Here is a 22,677-nt window from a genome sequence, read left to right as displayed (position 1 = left end):
CCCATCCAGTTACAGTGTCCACAGTACTACACATATCATTAATTGCTATGCACCTCAATGTTGTGTGTGTGCAAACATATGCACCTATACAGAATATGCATAGCAATCACCATTTGTACAAAGTGACACACATGTCTTGTAATGCTATTGAGTGTATAGGTCACATGACACACATTGTGTATGTGTGATGTTTAATGTTGCAGTTGTGTGGTAGCATGCCATGTCATGGCTGGCACTGGCATGTCCACAATATGTCCTACACTCACCATAACCACTGTACAATGGCTATGTTGAGCAATGGTATTCCATCAGGTAGACATGCACCACTCATCCTGTGTATACACATAGCATGCATGTGCTAAACCTGTGTCAGCAATTATCTGCTAAAGACACAGATGCTCTAATAAGAAATGGATATCTATGTGACACACTGATATACATCCAGCCATGGTATGTATACCTGTGAGTGATGGTGCACAGGACATTGCAGAGCATTTAATACTTGCACAGCAATGTTGTGTCCATGTACACATTGTGTTCCAGGGTGAGGCCAATCACTGAACAAAACACACATGCATCAAAGCCATGTATACTGTTATTAGCAAGGCTGTCTACACTCACACTGCATGCTGTTGAGCAACACACGTCCTGCATGCTGTCAAGTTTGATATAATTGTTTGGCTTGTGATACTGCACCCCACCATCACATGCTATTGAGTATGTTCTGGATTGCTGGTGGTGTGTGTGTGTGTGTGTGTGTGTGTGTGTGTGTGTGTGTGTGTGTGTGTGTGTGTGTTTGTGTGTGTGTGTGTCTGTTGCGTTCATGTGTTCATGTGTGCATGTGTTCATGTGTGCATGTGTGCATTTGTGCATGTGTTCACGTGTGCATGTGTTCATGTGTTCATGTGTGCATGTGTTCATGTGTGCGTGTGTGCATGTGTGCATGTGTGCAGACATCATGTACAGGTTGTAAAGTGTGTTTCCTGTCTCCCTCTCACATGTGCTGAATTTGGGCTGGTTCACTGCAGCAGGGAAACTGATGTAACTGAGCATGATAGTGATAATGATGATAGGTGTGTTGAGGCACAGGCATGTTTGCCAGGGTCTGTCATTGGGCCAACTATCGATGGTACGCAAGTGACCACGTCATGCATGCACACAGTCATACTGCCAATACATCCATCACCAATACCCTTAGCTGAGGGTCTGCATACAGCCAGCATTGGCCAGGACAGTGCGGTATCTATGGCGCATGCATCCCAACACAGCAGCCATACCTAGATGTCTGGAAGGGTACCACATAGGCAGATGTCCAGGGGTTCTCGTTGGAGCACTGCTGCTCGTCATACCACTGGCAGACGTGCCACAGGTCTTACAACCTCACGCATGTTCCAGGCTGTTATGGAGGCACAGGCACATATGGAACGGTACACCAGACAGGGACTAAAGTCACAGAGGGCACATAACCCTGCCATAATTGACAGTATCCATGACCTAGCAGGTGCCATCCATCATTACACTGAGGTCACTGATAGACGTTGGTGTGAGACATTAGATGTCCTCCGCAATGTCATGTCCATGTGTCAGGACAGTGCGGGATGGTTGAGTCATCAATGTAGACATATGCCAGCAACATCAGCAGCTGGCAGTCACTGCGGATGTCCCTCAAGTCACAGCCGCTCCCGTAGTGCCAGTACCAGCCCCAGAAATGTTGGGGGTGGGCTGTCCATAGACCGTCCTAGAAGACCACATGCACATGGCTCTGGACAGTCCCAGCAGGGACATGGGTTCAGTGTACATCCATCTACCTCTGGGAATAGTACCCAGTCAGGCTTAGTACCTAATAGTGTCAGTAGCACCCCTGCCAGGCACAGGTACCATATCCATGGCCAGAGACGGTGATCTGTAAAGCCTGGCAGGTACAGTCTGTGGCTGTCCCACAAATACCCATATATGGCAGCCACATGGTGGAACTGTGTGCATGCAGACACACACACACATAAACAAGACACTAGGGCTACCACATGCACGCACACATTAAATCAACATTGGCCCATACCAGTACTCTTGGCCCTCACACACACACACACACACACACACACACACACACACACACACACACACACACACACACACACACACATGTCGATTGTATGGCTCACTGTAGGCCTCTGGCAAACCAACAACACACCCTGTGCATACAGTCATCTGTAACATCGATGCAGGAACAGGCTACCATGGTGCTGATGCACTGGGTGACTTTATAGCAGTATAGCAATGTTAGCATGTTGTCAGCAGCAGAGTGTAATGATATGCTTGAAGGTGTAGCTGAGCAGGCATGATGCATGTAAGCTATGATTGTCAATGTAGTAATGTTTACACCAAGGTTAGTTCCAATAGTGTATTGTCCGCCCACGTGCCACTTGGCTGATGTGTGTAGTATTGGCAGCATGTGTTAGAGAGTGGACAGTATGTGTGGGATGTGTATGGCACAGATTTGCAGGTGTACATTTGTGAACATGGTGGAGGTGCACTGTCTGCATGTACGTGCATAGTGGACACATGGGTAGGGTGACATGCCCTGTATTACACAGTGACACTCCATAGTCTAGATTGGTGGCCAGTATGCATTGTACTACACACATTTCAGAACTTGACTACACATGTGTGTATGACATAGTTTGACACTGTGCTGTGGGTGATACTGTTACTATCTGTCATTGTTTTGCATTCTGGTAGTATACACAACTTCAACAGCCTGACCATAACCAATCGTTAGATGATGTCTTGACAACTGACACACAGATGTAGGACACACAGTAACATTTGGATCCTTCAGGTACTATACTATGCCAGTAACCAGTGGTATTCACCTGCACCCTTTACTGAGACCACTCCTGTTTGGCATATAGCTCTCTTAGGTACAAGCAATCACAATAGGGATATGTCTGTCCACGTTGGTAATGCATACTGTGGCCTATAATGCATTCTCCAGATGACACACACATTCTCCACAAGGGTATCACACAGACAGATCCCTGTCATCAAACCCATGCTGTAAAGCTATAAGCCAAACAAAGTGTAGTCATCCACCTTTACGGAGCACAGTATCCCCAGAGTACCACATAGGTAGTAGCCACCAACATGAAGAACAGGTACTGATGTGTACATGGAAGCAAGTGGTACGTCATCTCTCCTTTGATAATCACATTTCCAAAGGTATGTTTAAATTCCTCGGTGGACCACATAAGCAATAAGGGGTCTGCATGCATATCCACAAAGGTTGTTGTACACCTATAATGAATAGCCATCATTGATAGACCCTGCTGCATTTGAACAGGTCTGACATATACCTCGGCCATAAACCCTCACTCACATAGTTCTATAGAAACCGTAATGTAGTGTGTGTGACACAGTTGACCTAGGCCAGGGATCACTGCAGTGGCTGGCCTTGTCACAAGCATGCAGATGTGACCTAAGGTCTGGAAAGCAGCAGCACACTCTTGAAAAGATGACAGATGTGTTCTTGGAGAAAGCAGGGTTCCCACACATGCAATAATTGAGGTCACATGTACGTATATGTATTTGCCACACAGCTACCTCACATGTGCAATGCACATACTGGTGTCATACTGATATGTCATACAGTAGTAAAAGCAAAACCCACAACCCATTGACCAACAGTGTTACACACACACACACTCACCAAGTGCAGGATTCAAACCCCTACCCAACTACGTCATGATACGAAAGGAGTATGTATTAACACGACACGCTACACACATTACTGTGAATTTTCTTTTCCACAGGTATATTTGTAGGATGGTGACATCATCAGACCTGACAATGATTAGTATACCACTTTTAAGGTGTTTGAGTATTCTCCAAAAAGGTTGCTTCTCTCCAAGGAGATCACACACAAACAGACACACGCACTTGTCAAGAGCAGGATTCAAATTCCTACCTAACTGGTTTATGATACTACAGGAGTACACATTTACACGACCCGCTATACACATTACTGTGAGTTCTCTTTTTCACAGGTATATTTGTAGGATGGTGACATCATCAGTCCTGACAACAGTTAGTATACCACTTTTAAGGTGTTTGAGTACTCTCCTAAAAGGCAGCTTCTGTCCAAGGAGATCACACACACTTGTTAAGTGCAAGATTCAAACCCCTACCTAAATGGTTTATGATACTACTGGAGTATGCATTTACATGACGCGCTATACACATTACTATGATTTCTTTTTTCCACAGGTATATTTGTAGGATGGTGACATTATCAGAACTGACAATGACTAGTATACCACTTTTAAGGTGTTTGAGTACTTTCCAAAAAAGTTGCTCCTCTCCAAGGAGATCACACACACATTTGTCAAGTATAGGATTCAAACCCCTACCTAACTGGTTTACGTTACTACAGGAGTACGCATTTATACAACACGCTATACACATTACTGTGAGTTTTCTTTTCCAAAGGTATATTTATAGGATGGTGACATCATCAGACCTGACAAAGATTAGTATACCATTTTTAAGGTGTTTGAGTACTCTCCAAAAAGGTTGCTCTTCTCCAAGGAGCTCACACACACTTGTCAAATGCAAGATTCAAACCCCTACCTAACTGGTTTATGTTACTACAGGAGTACATATTTACACAATGTGCTATACCCATTATTGTAAGCTCTACTTTCCACAGGTATATTTGTAGGATGGTGACACCATCAGACTAGACAAAGTGGGTTACATTAGGTGACATTGGATGGGCTACATAGAAGGAATGTCTAAACACTTTGGCCATGTGATCATCAAAGGAGAGTTTACTATCTAACTGTGTCCCCAGGGCCTTCATGACTTTCTCCATACATACTGGAGTACCACCTATGTGGTAATTTGTTTGCACTTTGTTTTAGCCAAAGGGTATGACTATGCATTCTTTGGCATTCTTCTTGGGGCATTGTTTTGACACCAGGTATCTGTCTCTGTAAGCCCCTTCTGGAGGATGTGTGTGTCAGCCATAGAGTCGATTATGGACCACAGTTAGCAGTCATCTGCAAACCTGTTCAGCCATACTCCTCCCGTGCTTGCCTGTACCTCTGAGCAGTATCTACTGAGTGTCTATTGAACAGGTGGGGTCCCAGGACCAAGACCTGTGGAATGCCATTTGTGACTGTCTTAGAGTCGGACATGGCACCCGCAACTCTGAACATGTGTGTTTGATCTGAGAGCCACTTGGCCAAACATCCTGTGACATAGCTGTTGATGTTCAGGCTGGTAAGCGTGTCCATGATGACAGAGTGGGGAATGGTGTAAAAAGTCCTTAGTGAGGTCCAGGTTGCTGTGTGGACTACTTTCACCTCCATCTATGTCCTTGGTAACTGTTTGAAGTAAGTCAACTATGTTTAGGAGGCAGGATCTGCCTTTATCAAGGCAAGGTTGTGTAGAGTCCAGTGTCTGGAGGTCCCCAATCTCTCTGTTTATGGGTTCCATGACAATTTGCTGAATAGCTTTGTAGACCAGGCTGAGTAGACATATAGGGCAATGGTTTCCAGGTTCTGTTGTGGCACCCCTTTTGGGGAGCTGGATGACTGTTAGTGTATGCCATTCTTTGGGTACATACTCTGTGGTATGATTGAGTCTGGACAGTGAATGTAGGTGAGGGTGTAGTTCCTTTTGGGCCTAGTGTAAGACGCAGCCTGGGACACCATCCAGTCCCATTGATGCTGTGTTCTTGGCTTTGGAGAGGGCTGTCTTACCTGCATGTCCATGACGTCTGGGACTCTGCATCCTTCTGTGATGGACAAAGGCCCTTTTGGGGGTGATGGGGGGAAGTTTACACTGAACTTGTCCCCCAGGATGTGGGCAATGAAAGTTGGTTCAGCGTATTCCTTGCCATTTGTCAGTAGCTGACAGCATATTTGGAAGTTGACACCTACATGTTTGGTATAGCTACCGCAGGCTTTGTGGTTGTTATTCTTACAGTCCTTGGCAATTTGTCTTTTGAAAGTGTCCTTGAATTATTTTATGAGCGATCATTGCTTCTTCCTAATAATGATTAGTGATGCCTTTCCTTTAGTGAAGTTGACTCTATCAGGTGTTAGCTTCCTCCTTCTGTTGTCTAGCTTATTTATGGGCAACGACCACCAGATTGTTTTCTTATTTTTGGAGGAGTTCATCTTGGTTTTATTTCTGATGTCTCGATCCATGCATCCCTGTAGATGCTCATAGGATGCACTTGTAACTGATTTGGCAGATTGTGTACCATTCTCCTATAGCAAGAGGTCTTTGGAACTTTCCACTTTTGTCTTGGGACATGTGCAGTTTGCTTTTGAAAATGTCTTCACGGTGGTTTCATTGACTGGGTGGGGGGGATGTGGATGTCCAGTGTGATTACTTTATGATCTGATATTACCAGTGAGGGTTTTATCTCTGTTGTGGAACACTGGTACCCCATGTTGGTGATGATCATGTCCAGTATGGTGTCACCTCTAGTGAGCATGGTGACCAGCTGTTCCAGGGTATTAGAGCTTTTAAACTCAACGAAACAATGGGCAAAGGATGTTGTACACAAGTAATTTTCCCACTCAATGTTTGGGTAGTTGTAATCACCTCATATAATGGTGTTTGATAGGACCTTTATATTTTCCACTGTTCTCAGGAATACCGAGTGAGGTTCCTGTGACAAGGTAGGTGATCTGTGGCAGGCTACAGTCTGATGAGAAGCTTTGCCTAATGTTAGTTGCACTTGCATGGTCTCCAAGGCCTCATGCTGTGCCACTAACCTGAAGGTGTGGGTATCCATAAGGTAAATGGGTACACCCCTTCCTTTTGTATTTCACTCATGGTTTTGGGTCCGAAGGTCAGAGGGATTGTGAGTGTTTTATGTGGAGCATGTCCAACAGCTCTGCGTTTGATATAGCTTTGTATGTTAGGCAGTGAACACATCTGAGTAGGCGATATGCAAGGGAGTACTGATGGGGCATTTTGAGATGGTCTGTGTATGGTATGTATTTCAGGCCGCTAATACTCTTTGTGAGGTATTACTGCAGGCTTTCCAGTTGTTGTAGTTGTCTTGTGAGGTACATAGCAAAAGTGGCGTTGTACTCTATTATAGTTCTAGTGAGTGATGAGTAGTGGGGAACAAAGTCCTCTTCTATTCTGCATGAGACACATTTTGTGATGAGGTGTGCCACATAGCAGGGTTTCCTGACTACTGTGGGGATGTGATTATCACAGTTGTGTCCAGTGTCCACCTGTGACCCAAGGTCTCTTGTCACACTTTCAGTGTTACGTATATTACCGCCTATGTTGTCGTTCTTGGCTACAGAGTTTTTAACAAAAAAACACCTTTTGGCATTGAGCTAGAGCCCATGGCTTTCACAACAGCTATCTGTCTCAGTGAGGCCCTTTTGTAGGATGTCCACATCTTTAGTGTTTACAATTATGGCTCCTAGTTTGCAGTCCTCTGGAAACTTTAGTAGCCACAGACCTTCCATGTTAAGGTTTACTTCAGGGAAGTAGATACTAAACAGGACAAGACACAGGAATGGACCTTGTGGTACTGCACTCATCACTGGTCCAAAGTCATACTTGGAGTCTGCTACTTTCACAGTGTGTGTTCTGTCAGTAAGCCTGTTGGCAGCACATCTTGTGACATAGCAAGTTATACCTAGTTTAGTGGGTTTACCTATATTTCCAGAGTGTGCGGTGTTGTTGTAAGCCGTGGCAGGATCAACATAGGCTGTGTGAACCACCTTACCCTTGTCAACAGTTCTGTTGACTGCTTCAATGTCATCTATCAGGTTTAGGTGACATGATCTGCATTTTACAAACACAACATGGTTGTGGTCCAGGGTTTGGGGATTACAAATGTAATTTTTTTATATGTTGTATGATGATACATTCCATGGCCTTGAAGAGCGGGCTCATGAGGCTAATGGGGCACTAGTTCCTGGGGTTTGTGGTGTCTCCACCCTTGTGTAGTGGAATAACCGTCACTGTGCACCATTCAACAGGCACAAAGCTTGAGGTGAGGCTATGACTGCACATGGTACGTCAGTGTGGTGCCTGTTCATTCTGTGGTTTGTGTGGAACACAGCCTGTGAAGTTATCTGGTCCCATGGATGCTGTGATACTGGCTTTGGAGAGTGTTTTTTATCTGTGCAGCCATGATGACAGCAACTTTGTGGTCTTCCATTATAGATATGTGCTCTTTCATGGGTGAGAGGGGGCACAGTTTACACTGATCCTATCTGCCAGGATGTTGGCAATATCAATTGGGTCTGTATATTTAGTGCCATTGAGCTGTAACTCAGAACAGATCTGAGTGTAGCCATGACATGGACCTGTCTGTTGGGCAGAGATCTCCTGAGTAGACACTATGCAGCAGAGTACAGATTGGGTTACATTCAGTCTTGTTGCATGGGGCAACTGTTTGAGGCCATTAATCCTCTTGTTAGGGTACTTCAGTAGTCTTTCTGGCTGCTGAACGTACCTAGTCAGATTCATCGCAAGTGTGTTGTGTACTCTCTGATGGGTCTGATGACTGATGAGTACTGGGAACCTCCTTTGACCTACATGCACAGACCTTGGTAGTTTGTATGAACACATAGCATGCTTTTCTGACAACTTTGTGAATGTGTTTCTTGAAGTAGAGATGTCTATCCACATTTGTCCATAGATCCCTTATTATCACCTCTGTGTTTGGCATAAGTGTGTGAGCATGCCCAGTATGACCTTTCAGTATGTTGTTGCCTGACATTTGCTTTGTTTTTTAAGTGTGTGAGCATGCCCAGTATGACCTTTTAGTGTGATGCTGAATGAAATCCACTACATTTGTTGGAGTGTGTGAGCACGCCCAGTATAGGCATTTATACTATATGTGTATGGAAAATCAAGTTGTATTTTTACAGCAGGCCTCACCTTTGTGTCATAGATCAACAGGGATCATGCTGTGCCTGCAGGGCTTCCATGAGACACTTTGCATAGACTTATCAACATTTCTACATACAGGGGGGAGAGCTATTCTTTGTACATTTCTACCCAGGGGCACACTTGATTGTTACTGTGGGTGTACATACCATGAGGGGTTCACCTGACACTTATACACATTTGCTATGCCTGCACTGTTATGTACGGTACACCATTTCAGTCTGTACTGTTGCCTATCGTACTGGCTTGAGGCATACTACTGTACTACACTTATTAGCGTCCAATGCCACATATATTAAATCGCAACTTCATAGCCTACACAACCCACATCACACCGCCTTGCCTGATGTTCTCTATCTGCGTAGGCCTGTGGGGGAGGTTACCCATATGCATCTTTAGGGGGATGTTACAGCATTTTTTTATGTTTGCATTACTGTACAATTATCCTGCTGTGTCTGTGCTACTGAAATGCTATCATGGCTTAGTGGTTCAATACTGTGACTATAGTGCACAGTATTCTGGGTTCGAACCCTGTCACTGCTTTTTATTTTCATGCTGGGCAGACCAGACTGCTTAAGGGACAGTAAAGCTAATATGAGCATGTTTACCTGTCTTTGCTCAACTTTGCACGACTTTACCCAACATTGCTCAACATTGCCCAGCATTGCGCTAGTTGGCACAGGCAATTTTGTTTACATATACTAAATATTGGTAAATGCTGATTAGCACTGCTTTATATTGCTTAAAACATGGCAATCATGCCTCTGGTGGTGCTGCAGGGCTGCCTATGTTGGATGCACATACTACACTCCCTATACATGTTTGGAAACAGGTAGTGTCAAGTTAGGCTTCCCTTTTATTTTATGTGCGAGTCAGAGAGAGGTATCATTTCCAGAGTTCCTACTGAGCCAGTGTATGTGCTATGCATTGCCTCTTTGCCAAGGCCAAGGCATACTGGGCATGCCTCCTTTTTCCTACTGGGGCAGGCTCAGGTTGTTCCTCCTCCGAGTCACGCTGTGCCTGTGCAGGCCTTGGCAATAGTGTGGGGCTGTTTGGCCCTGCCCCATGCTGTTCCTGCTGCAGCTGTTTTCGCAGGATAATATTGTGTAGCATGGCACATACCATGACAATTTGGGTACATGTAGTTGGTGAGTACTGCAAGGATCCACCAGATGTGTCCAGGCACCGGAACCGTGACTTGAGCATCCCAAACACACGCTTGATTACATTTCGTGTTTGTGCGTGTGCCTCATTATGGAGTTCTTGTTCAGGTGTGTGTGCATTTCTGATGGGTGTCATCAGCCACGGCTCCAGTGCGTATCCAGCATCCCCCACTAGGTGACCGTCAGGGATGTCCCCATTGGCAAATGCCTGGTACAGCTGTGTCACATGCCAGATATGGGAGTCGTGGTAGCTTCCAGGGCAGCCAGCACACACATTCAGTATTATGCCCTGGGCATCGCACATGACCAGGCGCACACAGCCTTACACAGGCTTACACAGGCTTAGGCAGGTGCACATCCGTGCACACAGACTTAGACAGTCTTACACAGGCTTACACGGGCGCACACATGTGCACACAGGCTTAGACGGTCTTACACAGGCTTACACGGGTGCACACAGGCTTACATGGGTTTACAGGTGCGCACACATGCACACACAGTGTAAGCATCTTTGCAAGAAACTTTGGTGGTAGCCACAGTGTATGCCTTCGGTTTCTGGCTTTCAGTTCAGACAACTAGAGACACGCCTCTTCCAGTCTTCAGTAACTCACAGCAAACACATGCCACTCTGCTCCAATGGGCTTACAGTCTTTGATACATACCCCCCTCATGATGTCACCTATCTTCTACTCTGTTACTCCCCTAATCCTACTCTTACACTCAAGGGACATGGTTCACATGGCAGGGAAAATTGGGATTCACTGTCCTTATACTCATTTGCATAGGATTGCCTACTAATGCTTGGTTACATCTCTCAGACTGAGCTTCTCCCCTTAGCAACCACTACTCAGTAGCCATGTTGTCTTCAGCCTGCCATTCACTTGCATGGAAGATTGATATTTTTAATAAAATGCCTATTTTTGGCTCTTATTTTTTTTTTCTGGTTTTTAGAGTGCCGCACGTTTGCGCGGCACTGCGCTACGCTTAAACATTGGAGATCGGGGGAAAAATTTTTTTTTATTATTTTGCAACACATATAAATGCCAATGGCCTTATATTTACTTCAACTGGATGCATCCTTTATTTGGAGCTGTCATTGCTCCGTTTTGCTATTTGCAGAACGGTACTCAGTTACCAACCGAGTACATTTCTGCAAATAACACTACTCTTACTCGGACAGGGTAGTGTTTCCTGGATCACAAATTTACCTCATTTGCATAGCTTTCAGCAGCAAATGAGGTAATTTACATAACTTAACACTATCCGTGCAAGGGTCATTTTAGGAGCTCTCATGCACGCCCCTACCGGCTGTTCCTGGATTGCTCGGCAGACATATTGGCTGTCTGGAGTTTTACTCTACTCTTAGACTCCGTGCAAACCTTCGTGAATCCGGGCTTTTATTTATTTATTTTTATTTATTTTACATTTATTGACTAGGATAGTCCAACTGGATAATGTCTATTTTCAGCGGAGGCCCGGGGAGAAAAGCTCCAAGGAACAAACAAAATACGTTGCATAATACATAAAACATAAAATGTAAGATAAACATACAAACAGAACATACAAAAATGTTGTTTCAGAATAATTCAGAATAACAATTGATGCATTTAGTAATCAACAGTTTTACATATGATGAGGACCTAGAAGCCTCAGGGTAGTTGAGAAACACTGGAGTAATTCCTTTGCAATAGTAGTGAATGTGTTAGGCCAGCTTAGAACATGGGCAAGACCAATGTAATTTAAAGTATTGTTTTAGACTATTTTTGAATTGACTTATGGAGGTTTCTAGAGTAATATTTGCTGGAAAGGAATTCTAAGTTTTGCCAACGTAGTTAGCAAACAGAGAGGCACTGGCTGAATTATAAGCTTTGATAGTTTGAACAAGCAGTTTGTTTGATCTAAGTGTACTGAGGTTGCTGTAGGGGTAAATTATGGGTTTGAGTGCTGGTGTTTTATCATGTTGGTTTAATACTTTAAATGCAACTATCAGCTGGTTAAGCTGGATTAGGGAAGGTAGTTCTAATCACCCTGGTGATTTTAGGTTAGTACAGGGATGTGTCTTGTAGGGCATGCCAGTGACAAATCTGGCAATGTGATTATAGCAAGTTGATAACTTACTGAGTTCAGTTTTACCTAGGTTAGGCAAAAGTGGGGAAGCTTAGAGTAAGGTCACTAGTAAGTAGGAGTGGACAATGGCAGTTTGAGCAGGTGGGGTAAGGAAAGGCTTGATCTTGTAAAGTGACCCTAGTTTTTTGTTAATCATTTTGATAGTTTTGCTAATGTGTATATCAGATTTAAAGTTATTCTATATAATGACTCCTAATAGTTTTGTATGGGGTTCTGGAGAGATTGTTGTGCTGCTGTTGATAAATATAGAAAAAGAGAGTGGGTTAGATCTTTTGGTGGGGGAGAAAAGTAGCAATTTATTTTTTTAGGATTTAAGATCAGATGATGATTGGACAGCCATTTTTCAATTGTGTTAAAAGTTAACTGTGATTCTGTACACAGATCTGACTGAGAGGAAGCTGAACAAATCAGAGTGGAGTCATCTGTATATTGAATGCAAGTTGCATTTGGGATGACAGTACAGAGATAATTAATAAATATAGAAAACAAAAGAGGTCCCAGTACAGATCCCTGGAGAACTCTTAGGGTATTAGGTAGAAGGCTAGATAGTTTTTTTCTGCCATAGGACAGTCTGCTGTCTGCTATTCAAATAATATTTGAACCATTATACGTTCATAGGTTCATAGGTAGGTACTAGGCTATCTGCCCAAGGGCATTTACAAGCCTAGCCAGAGTGTGTTATCTTTCACCACACCATTGATTAATTAACTGAGCTTCTGTCAAGAAGAGCCAATGAAGTGATGCCAGGGGTGTATTTTCTGTTACCATCCACTTGTCAAGGTTTCTCTTGAAGAGTGTTAGTGAGGGGCTCTGCCTAATGTAGTTTTGTCCAAAGCATGGGGAGTCCCTGTGACAGGAATCTATCCCTCCAGCATGTTCTATTTATTCTTGTGGTAAGGTTTAGCTCACTAGAGCGAGTGGCTCGCAGTGACTTGGATTTCTTTAGGTGAAGCATGTCCATCAATTCTGAGTTGGACATGGCTTTGTAAGTCAGGCAGAGATCACCTTTGAGTAAGCGATATGCCACTGAGTACAGCTGGAGTTTTTCCAGTTGGGATGCATAGGACATATGTTTGAGGCCAGTAATCCTCTTGGTGAAGTACTTTTGTGGTCTTTCCAGCTGTTGGAAGTGTCTTGTGAGGTACATCCCAAATGGAGCATTGTACTCTATAATGGGTCTGATGAGTGACGAGTAGAGGGGCACTATAACCTCTTTATTTCTAGATGCAAACCCTTTAGTAATTAGATGGGCTACATAGAAGGATTTCCTAACTACTTTGGCAATATGATTGTCAAAGGAGAGATTACTATCTACATGGGTCCCCAGATCTCTTATTTCCTCTTCTGAAATAAGGGGGCTGCCACACCACCTATGTGGTAATTCATGGGTATTCTGTTTTTCTGAAATGGGATGACTATGCATTTTTTTGCATTTAGCTTGAGACCATGACTTTGACACCAGGTGTCCGTCTCAGTAAGGCCCTTCTGGAGAATGTCCATGTCAGCCGGAGAGTCAGTTATGGCTCCCAGTTTGCAGTCATTGGTGAACTTGGTTAGCCATAGTCCTCCTGTGTTTGCCTGTACTTTTGAGAAGTATATGCCGAACAGTAGGGGTCCCAGGACCAAGCCTAGTGGGACACCACTTGTGAATGGTTTAGAGTCGGACCTGGAGCCTCTTATTCTTGCCGTGTGAGTTCTGTCTGTAAGCCAGTTGGCAACCCATCTCATGACGTAGGGGTTTATGTTCAGGCTGGTGAGTTTTTCTATAATTCCTGAGTGGGGAATGGTGTCAAAATCCTTGGCGAGGACAAGGTAGGCTGTGTGAACTACCTTCCCCTCATTTATGGCCTTGGTGACTGTCTCAAAGAAGTCATCCAGGTTTAGTAGGCATGATCTGCCCTTAACAAAGCCGAACTGGGTTGGGTCAAGTGTATGGAGGTTCCCAATGTCTTTGTTAATGAGTTCCATGATGATGCACTCCATAGCCTTGCAGACCAGGCTAGTCAGGCTTATGGGGTGATAGTTACCAGGGTCAGTTGTGGCCCCACCTTTGTGGAGTGGAATAACCGTTGCTGTGCGCCATTCTATGGACATGTAGCCTGTGGAGAGGCTGAGGTTGAACAGTGTGTTTAGGTGGGGGGTTAGTTCATTTTGTAGTTTGTGCAAGACACAGCCTGGGACACCATCTGGTCCCATTGACGTTGTGCTTTTGGCTTTTGAAAGGGCTGTTTTCACCTGTGCGTCTGTGATTTCCGAGACACTACACTTTTCCGGTATTGTTGTGGGCCCTTTTGGGGGTGAGGGGGGGGGGTGAAGTTTGCACTGAATCTATCTGCCAAGATGTTGGCAATATCAGTGGGTTCAGTATATTTTGTGCTATTTTGCACTAGTTCAGAGCATATCTGCGAGTTGTCACTTAGATTCTTGACATAACTAAAGAAGGCTTTGTGGTTATCTTTTGAATCCTTGGCTATTTTTCTTTCAAAGTTAGCCTTCACGGATTTTATGAGGGACCTTAGTTTCTTACTGATACTGATCAGGGATGTCTTTCCTTCTTGGGATATGCTTTTTTCTGAACTAGTTTCCTCCTTCTATTGTATATCCTGTTTATGGCAGGCGTCCACCAGACTGGTTTCCTTCTCTTAGGGGAGTGAGTCTTGGTTTTGCTAGGGATGGCACAATCCATGCATCCTTGTAGGTGCTCATAGAGTGCATTTGTAAAGGGTCCTGCATCTTGGACACTGTTATCCTTTAGCGTGGGGGCTATGAAACTTACCACCTCTGTCTTAAGTAAGGTGAGGTTTGCTATAGAAAAGTTTTTCACTGTGGTTTCCTTGGTTGGAGGTGGTGGTGGGGTGTGGACATCCAGAGTGACTAGTTTATGGTCTGATCTAACCAGTGATGGGTTGACCTCTGGTGTGGAACACCTGTCGCCCATGTTGGTCCAATATGTTTTCACCTCTGGTAGGGGAGTTTACCAGCTGATCCAGGGCATTTGAGTTGATAAATTCCAGGAAGCGCTGGACCTGGGAGTTTGTACTTGAGTAGTTTTCCCAGTTAACGGTAGAGTAATTGAAATTGCCCAATATTAGGGTGTTTGATATGACCTTCATGTCTTCCAGTGTCTCCAGAAAGGTGGAGTGGTGGTCCTAGATCATGGAGGGTGATCTGTAGCAGGCCACAATTTGCATTGCAGATTTGCCTGATGTTAGTTGCACATGGATGATCTCAGAGGTATCATGCTGCACCACTAACCTGGAGGTGTGGGTATCCATGATGAATATGGATACACCCCCTCCTTTTTTATTTCGGTCCATGTTCTGTGGCCAAAATGTGTGGTATGAGTTGTGGCCCGGTAGTGCTGGGGTGCTCTGTGGAGCCTTGAACCAGGTTTCAGTTACTGCACAAATGTTAACGTTCTCCATACTGAGGAGTGCTTCGTGGCGTTGAGTAGCATAACCCTCATTTTTTTATTTGTGCTGTTTACGGAGGTGGCTTTGACTTTTGTGCCTTGCCTAAAAAAGGCACTATGGGGACAGCAAGAGCCTTGGCCAGTATTCGAAAGCCTAGGAGTGACAGGTGCAAGCTGTCTCTTGTGAAGTAACAAGGCTTGTTGAGCATGTCGTCCCAGGCTGACAGACACTGGATCCCCTTTAAATGACACCAGAAGCTTAGTCAATTGTCGAAATTGATCATTTTTTCTTTATTCTGCGGTATCATTCTTGGTGAGGGCAGGATGCTACTCAGGGTCAGGGTCATACCCGCCTGGGCTACATGATCAGAGAGCTCTTCCATGTCTCTTTTCATGTAGTCCAGGGAGGTACGTCTCAGGTCATTCACACCAACATGAACAATGACAGATCATATTTGTACTTCTTCTGGAGTGACCTGAGTGCTTGTGTTATGTGGCGGATTCTGGCTCCTGACAGGCAGCTAACAGTAACCTTCTCCTTGTCCAGCCTAGTGAGTGGGATGTCAGTGTGCCTGACTATAGAGTCGCCTATTACTAGTGTGTTAGGTATGTTATTTTACCTTAAGGGCTGTGATTGTGCAGCACACTGATTTTGTATTTTATGTGTTGTCTGGTTTGTGATGGGAGGTGCAGGTTTTTTGGGTGTCTGCTTTGGAGGTCTGTGATGCTTTTGCAGGATTTTATTTAGAGCCTCCGAGTATGATTTAGTGTATTTATGTGTATTTTTTGCCAGTGCTGGTTTAGTATGTCTATGTGAGGCTGGAGGTGTGGTGCAAGTGTTAACCTTCTCCTCATGACTGCTTGTTCCAGTCTTGGGTGGAGAGAGCTTAGCCTCCAATTTAGCTATATAATTGCATCTCTCGCACATGTTAATGTTTTGTGGTAGTAGGAGAGGGTTGTCTGTGTACATGAGGCATTTATAACATTGCCTCAGGATACGCAGGTTCACCAGCTGGACTAGAGAGTATACCTGAAATTGCCCTTTGGTCATGCCTGAATAGTAGGGTGAGCTGCTTAGTCATTTGGTTGGTGAGGGGTGAATAATGAGCCTTGCCCTGCTGGACAATCAAGTGTCAGGGTATATTAGTGCTTGCTATTAGGTTTGAGCAAGTGCTGGACTGTAGGATGCTTTTTAAGTGCTTAGGTTGAGAGTTAGACTACTTTCAAGGGGAAAAATGAAGAGGAGACTTGGTGGAGCCGGGATAAATTTAGCCCTAGCTAACTGGTGCTGCTCGGACTTGCAAAACCGTGCAAACGTGGTTTTTACAGCAGGGAAATGAAAGAGATAGAATTTAGCCCAAAATTGCCTATAAACTACTAACTTCTGGGCTGGAACCACTCCTCCAGGGACAGATGGCTGCTCAAAGCTACCTCTGTCACAGGTGAACAGAGAAACCTCCCTCTATCCAAGTAAGGCCTGGGCAACTCAAAAAATTGTAACACAGACCTGAATTCAGCACTAGCCTGAAAACTGGACTATACTAGCTTAGAAAGTTGCGAAACAAGGAAAAATTTTGTTTTTGAAAAGATAAGGCAAAAACAGTAAAAAATACACTTAAAACAGCTTTAAACGACTACAAACAGTAAAAAAATACACTTAAAACAGCTTTAGATGACTACAAGCAATCAGAAAAGGCTTTTAAACAAATTACCCAATTAACCAGTAAAAAAATCTCAGAACTGAGCTCTGTTCCTGTAGTCTTCAATCAGACAAGTTCTAACTGCACAAACTGCCACTGGGGTGCAGGGGAACCTTCTCCAAAAAAGAAGGCCTGGATTAGTGCTCAAGTTATACAAACAAAGCTGGATTCAGCAGGCCTGGATCTAGTCTATGCTACAGCAAACAAGACACACCAATTTCAATAAGAAACAGTTCAAATATGCAGGCACTATAAGCCTTTAACCAGAAATTCCCAGCTCAGAAGGGCAGAGTCCAGCCTCTCCTCCCACAAGAGTGCAGACCACGATCCTTCTTAATGTAAAATAACTGGCCTGAAGCCCAAGTGCTTAAACCAGAACTAATACACTTTTAGAATAACAGACACTGATCCTTCAATCAGCAGTTCCCAACTTCAAAGGATGTAAGCTACCTGTCCTGCCACAATGAAGCCCAAGTGCTTAAACCAAAAGGCTTAGAATGATAGCTACACTTTAATCAGGTTACTACCAGGCAGTAATAAATACAGTTGAATACTTTTAAGAAGGCCTGGATTAATGCTCAAGTTATACAAACAAAGCTAGATTAAACAGGCCTGGATCTAGTCTATGCTACAGCAAACAAGGCACACCAATTTCTGTAAGAAACAGTTCAAATATGCAGGCAATATAAGCCTTTAACCAGAAATTCCCAGCTCAGAGGGGTAGAGTCCAGCCTGTCCTCCCACAAGAGTGCAGACCACAAACCTTCTTAATGTAAAACAACTGGTCTGAAGCCCAAGTGCTTAAACCAAAAGGCTTAGAATGATAGTTACACCAAGCAGTAATAAATACAATTGAGTACTTTTAAGATGACGCAAAAGCAAAATAAAGTAATAAAGTAGGAAGAAATACAAATACAGTAAAAGCAGATGAATAAAGTGCAAATTTCTTTTTGAGTGAGCAAATGAGATGGGCCCAGGAGGAATATCCAAATGCAAATTTACAAGAGGGGTGGGCAGTTTCAAAGCCACCAAGATTAACACCAAAACAAAAGCAGGAAGGGTGGGTGGAGAACTAACTGAAAAAAACAGAGCCACAACTTCCAGCTAGATAGTATTCAATGCAACACAAATAAATCAATTTAAATGCTGTATTATTTGAAAAAAGTGCAGATCTTATCTAAGTATGTAGTTTTTAGGGTCTGGATTAGTAGCTGGTGATTGACCATATCAAACGTCTTGTACAGGTCTAAGAAGAGGGCTGAGGATAATTTGTTATAATTATGGTTATGGTTTATGGTATTAGAGATGGCAAGGAGAGCTGAGGTGGTGCTATTATGAGGCCTGAAACCATGCTAGGAGATGGCCAGTAAGTTGTTTTGGAAAAGATGTTGCATTAACTGCCTGTGGATACATTTTTCCATAATTTTGGCAAGAGGTGACAGTATGGCTATTGGTCAAAAATTAGTTCAGTGGAACTTTCACCTCTGTGGAGTGGTATCACATAGGATATCTTCCAGATGGAGGGGATAGTGGCTTCTGCTATGGTGCGGTTGACAAGACTGGAAACAGGGTATGCTATAGCATTAGCAGTTTTTTGCCAATACTCAGTGGGGAGCCAATGGACTGACAAGGTAGTAGGTTTTAACTTTTTGAGCAGAGCTTGAATAAATGAAGTAGCAACTGGTTGGAATCTAAAAGAATGTTGGGTATTAGGAGTAGGGTGGTTTACACTGGGGAGCTAAGAGGTAGCTGACTAGCTATGGATTGGATAGTCTCCATAAAAAGCTGTTGAACAAGTTTGTGACATCCTTGGATGATTTATCAGTGGTGGCTACAGGGGATGGGGTGGAGGATTGGCCTGGGTGCATTAATTTATTTATAATTGCCCAGAATTTTTGGGGATTGTTATGATTTATCTGTTGTTAATGGCAGTAGTAGTTTTTTTTATCAAGTAAGACAGATTTTTTTTGTTTCATTTCATAGCTACCGAAAGCTAAATTGGTCTTGGGGAGATATTGTGGAGCACCATATGGTGCAGGCGTTATTTCTGAGGGTAATTTTAGATCTAGTATCTTTAGTTAGCCATGGTACAATATTTGATTTTATTCTAATGGAGCAAATGAGAGCATGGAAATCAAGGATTTTGAAAAATGTATTATTAAAGTAGGCTACAGCTTTGTCTAGGGGTAATTGTTTTAGGACTGACCAGTTACATGTTTTAAGTTCTTCTTGTAATTTGGCAAGGTCAAGGTAAAAGTTCATCTTCATTCTTATTGTTCTGAGAGTAGGATGATGGGGGTTTATGACTTTGAACTTAATTATATAGGTAAGGAAGTGATCACTCAGGTCATCAGGAAGGGTACCTGAAATATACAGTTGGGGATGGGAATTAGTAAGTATCCAGTCTAGTATACTTTCCTTATGAGTAGGCTTACATATCCTGGTGGAAGTAGAAATGGTTTGTGTAAGCACATATAGGTTAATGTGGGTAGAGGGAGATTCAGAGGAACAGGTATTCCAGTCAGTTTTGCAATCTTCAAGTACAATGGCTTCCTGGGGGCAGGTACTAGATAATGAGTTGAGGATACATTCTAGGGTGGATACATTATTTCCTGGAGGGATGTACAGGCAGATAATCCTTATACATTTGTTATTGTTTATTTGAATTTTGGAGGATAGGATTTCTGCATTGTTGCTTGGGGAGGTTGTATGAGGTCAATAGAAACATTAAGAGAATATTTTTAAAGTACAGCTACCCCACCTCCTTTCCTAGTAGTCCTTTCTAGCCTAAGAATATTATACCCTGGTGGTAATATTTCAGTATCAGAAGTTGATGGTTTTAGCCAATTTTCTGTTAGACAGAGTATGTCAGGGGAGTGGGTGGCTAGGAGGGCATCTAGTTCATGCACTTTGTTATTTAGCCTTCTGATGTTAAGGTGACAGACAGTGAGTTGAGGGGTCGGTTGATAGTTGTTGTTTTAGTGAAGTGAGATGTTTGAGGGCTAGTTGTATTTAGGGTGGATGGGCCAGGGTTAGAATGAAAGTCACCATCTATTATTAGGTTATAGTGTAACTGTAGTATACATTTTAAAAATGTATTTATAAGTTTATAATAGTGTCTGGTTTTAGAGCTGGTATATCTAACATAAGTAGGTTGATAGTTTGTATAGCGAGAGAAGTCTAGTGCTGGGCTATTTATTAGGTGGTACTTTAAATTGAAAAAATATTGGGGTGGATGTTTAGTATTTTGGATACTGGAATCCAATGCAGTACTGATTCTCATAAAATGTGAGGAGATAAAGAAAAAGCATGAAGGAGAACAATGAGAGTAGGCTTTAGTGACTATATAGCTGAATAGATTGTGACCAGTATATAGGAGGATAATAGAGAAAGGAGTGGCAGGAAGGGGTAGGAGTGTTATGGGAGAGATAGAGTTGATTGGTTCTAGAAAAGTGGGAGTGGTGATTACTATAAATGCAACACCACTGGGGGTGGGTGGGATTTGGGGGTAGGGTGGGGTGTGGAGCGAGCCCGGTAGGGTGAGTGGAGTGGGGCTTAAACCAGACCACAAGGATCTTGGAGCCAAAAGGTGAGTGGTAAGGATTTTAAGTAAAATAAAAAGTTTTATGTGCTCTTTTTGCAACTTGTTGGAAGGAACACTTATTTTATAGACTAGCTGATGTAATTTTAGTGTTCTTACCGCCAACAAATGATGGCTACAGGGAATTTTCACTCAATGACCACTACATTTTAGCTGTAGTAAACTACAGAATTTAGCCTAAAGCTACAAAGGTTAAGAGGCCTGAACTATTAATAAGGGAAACCCATTTAGTGCTGTAGTCCCAGTTCAGCATATGTAGTTTTACAGCAGAGTAAATTTATAGAGTTAGTAACCTTAGGAAGTTTAAGTAGTGGGACTTTTTAAAATCAGTAATTTGGTTTGGTAAGTAGCAGGGTAGCTTCCTTCTGGTGGAACAGGCCTTACAGGATTCTTACAGGTGTCTTCACCCAGTACATTTTGTATGTCACAGGACCACAGGCATGGCAACCTCCTGTGACCAGCCATGCACCTATCAATGACCACAAAAAAAAATTTGCCCCATGCAAATACTATTAGCACAATGATAACCCTTCTCATTACAGCCAAGTGCTCCTCCAGGTGTCTTCTGCAGTTAACTCCTACTGCTCCTCTAGTCATCAAATATTGATTGTTTATATTTGCATTAATAATTCCAAAACCATGCTATTTACAAGCTACCAGGATATTTTGTCTTGAAGCATATGTGACGGAAAACACAATTTGACCTCTCTCAGTGAGTATTTTCTCGAACTGTATGGTGATAACTTCATTTTTTAAATGCTAAAGCCACACCCACTGGGAGTTAAAGGCACACACTCAAAAGAGCTGTACTGGAGGGAGAGAGTTAAACTAAATTCGGTAAATGTATCTGTGAGAGAAGTCCTCGGAAAACATGTTCAAAATATCAGGCAAACACAAATCATCAAGTTCAAAGCAGCAGCCTTTGAAAGCTCACCCCAAAAGCTCACTCCTTGAGAATAGTACTAAACATGCATTTCCTGAGAAATCAACATGCATTGCAATCAAAGAAGCTTCCATCCAGCTGCGCAGCAATGGGGCACCGTATGGGGCACTGGACAAAGAAATTACATGTAAACCTCCCACAGGTAATGAACCTGCCCTCAAACTTACGGGCCTACTGAGCAACCAAGAGCCTCCCATGTGTGCACCCCAGAAGGTGGCAGTGAGCTGCAGCAGCCAATCAAAATGGAACTCAGACTATCACAACATCAGCAGTGGCAAGACCCCCACACACAAACAACACTGACCAGCAAGATTCATGTATGAACATGCAAGCCACATGAATCCATGACAGTCTGCTAACCCACCCCTCTGCTCTTTGCACCAAGTGCTTCTGCACTCCTGCAGCCCCTGAACACAACTATTTGTCTTGGCCCATGAAACCAAACACCACAATAACCAAACAAAACCTCAACATCCACAAATGCAATCCAGAGGGAGGGCTCCACTCCATCAACACCGCAAACCTCAACAGTCAAGCACACCATGCGCATGCTCCACCCCAGGCCACCACCTGCACACACCCCAAAAGCCTGCAAAAGGAAATCCAAAAACCAGCATGGCAAAAATGGTCCATCAACCACAATTGTTCTCGCAGAGGAACTGCTGCAAGCAAAAAACTCCCCACTTCTCCTACCCAAAGAGAAACACAACCAGCAAGACTCCAACCCAAATGTAATGAACAGCATCCATCCCCCTGCAAAACCCCCGACATACCAACCCCACCTCCGGACAATT

Source organism: Protopterus annectens, chromosome 9.part0 (assembly GCF_019279795.1).
Source record: "Protopterus annectens isolate FY-2018-M chromosome 9.part0, PAN1.0, whole genome shotgun sequence".
In the NCBI taxonomy this organism is placed as follows: Eukaryota; Metazoa; Chordata; order Ceratodontiformes; family Protopteridae; genus Protopterus; species Protopterus annectens.
The sequence above is the reverse complement of the archived record's forward strand: the minus strand, read 5'-3'. Positions refer to the sequence as shown.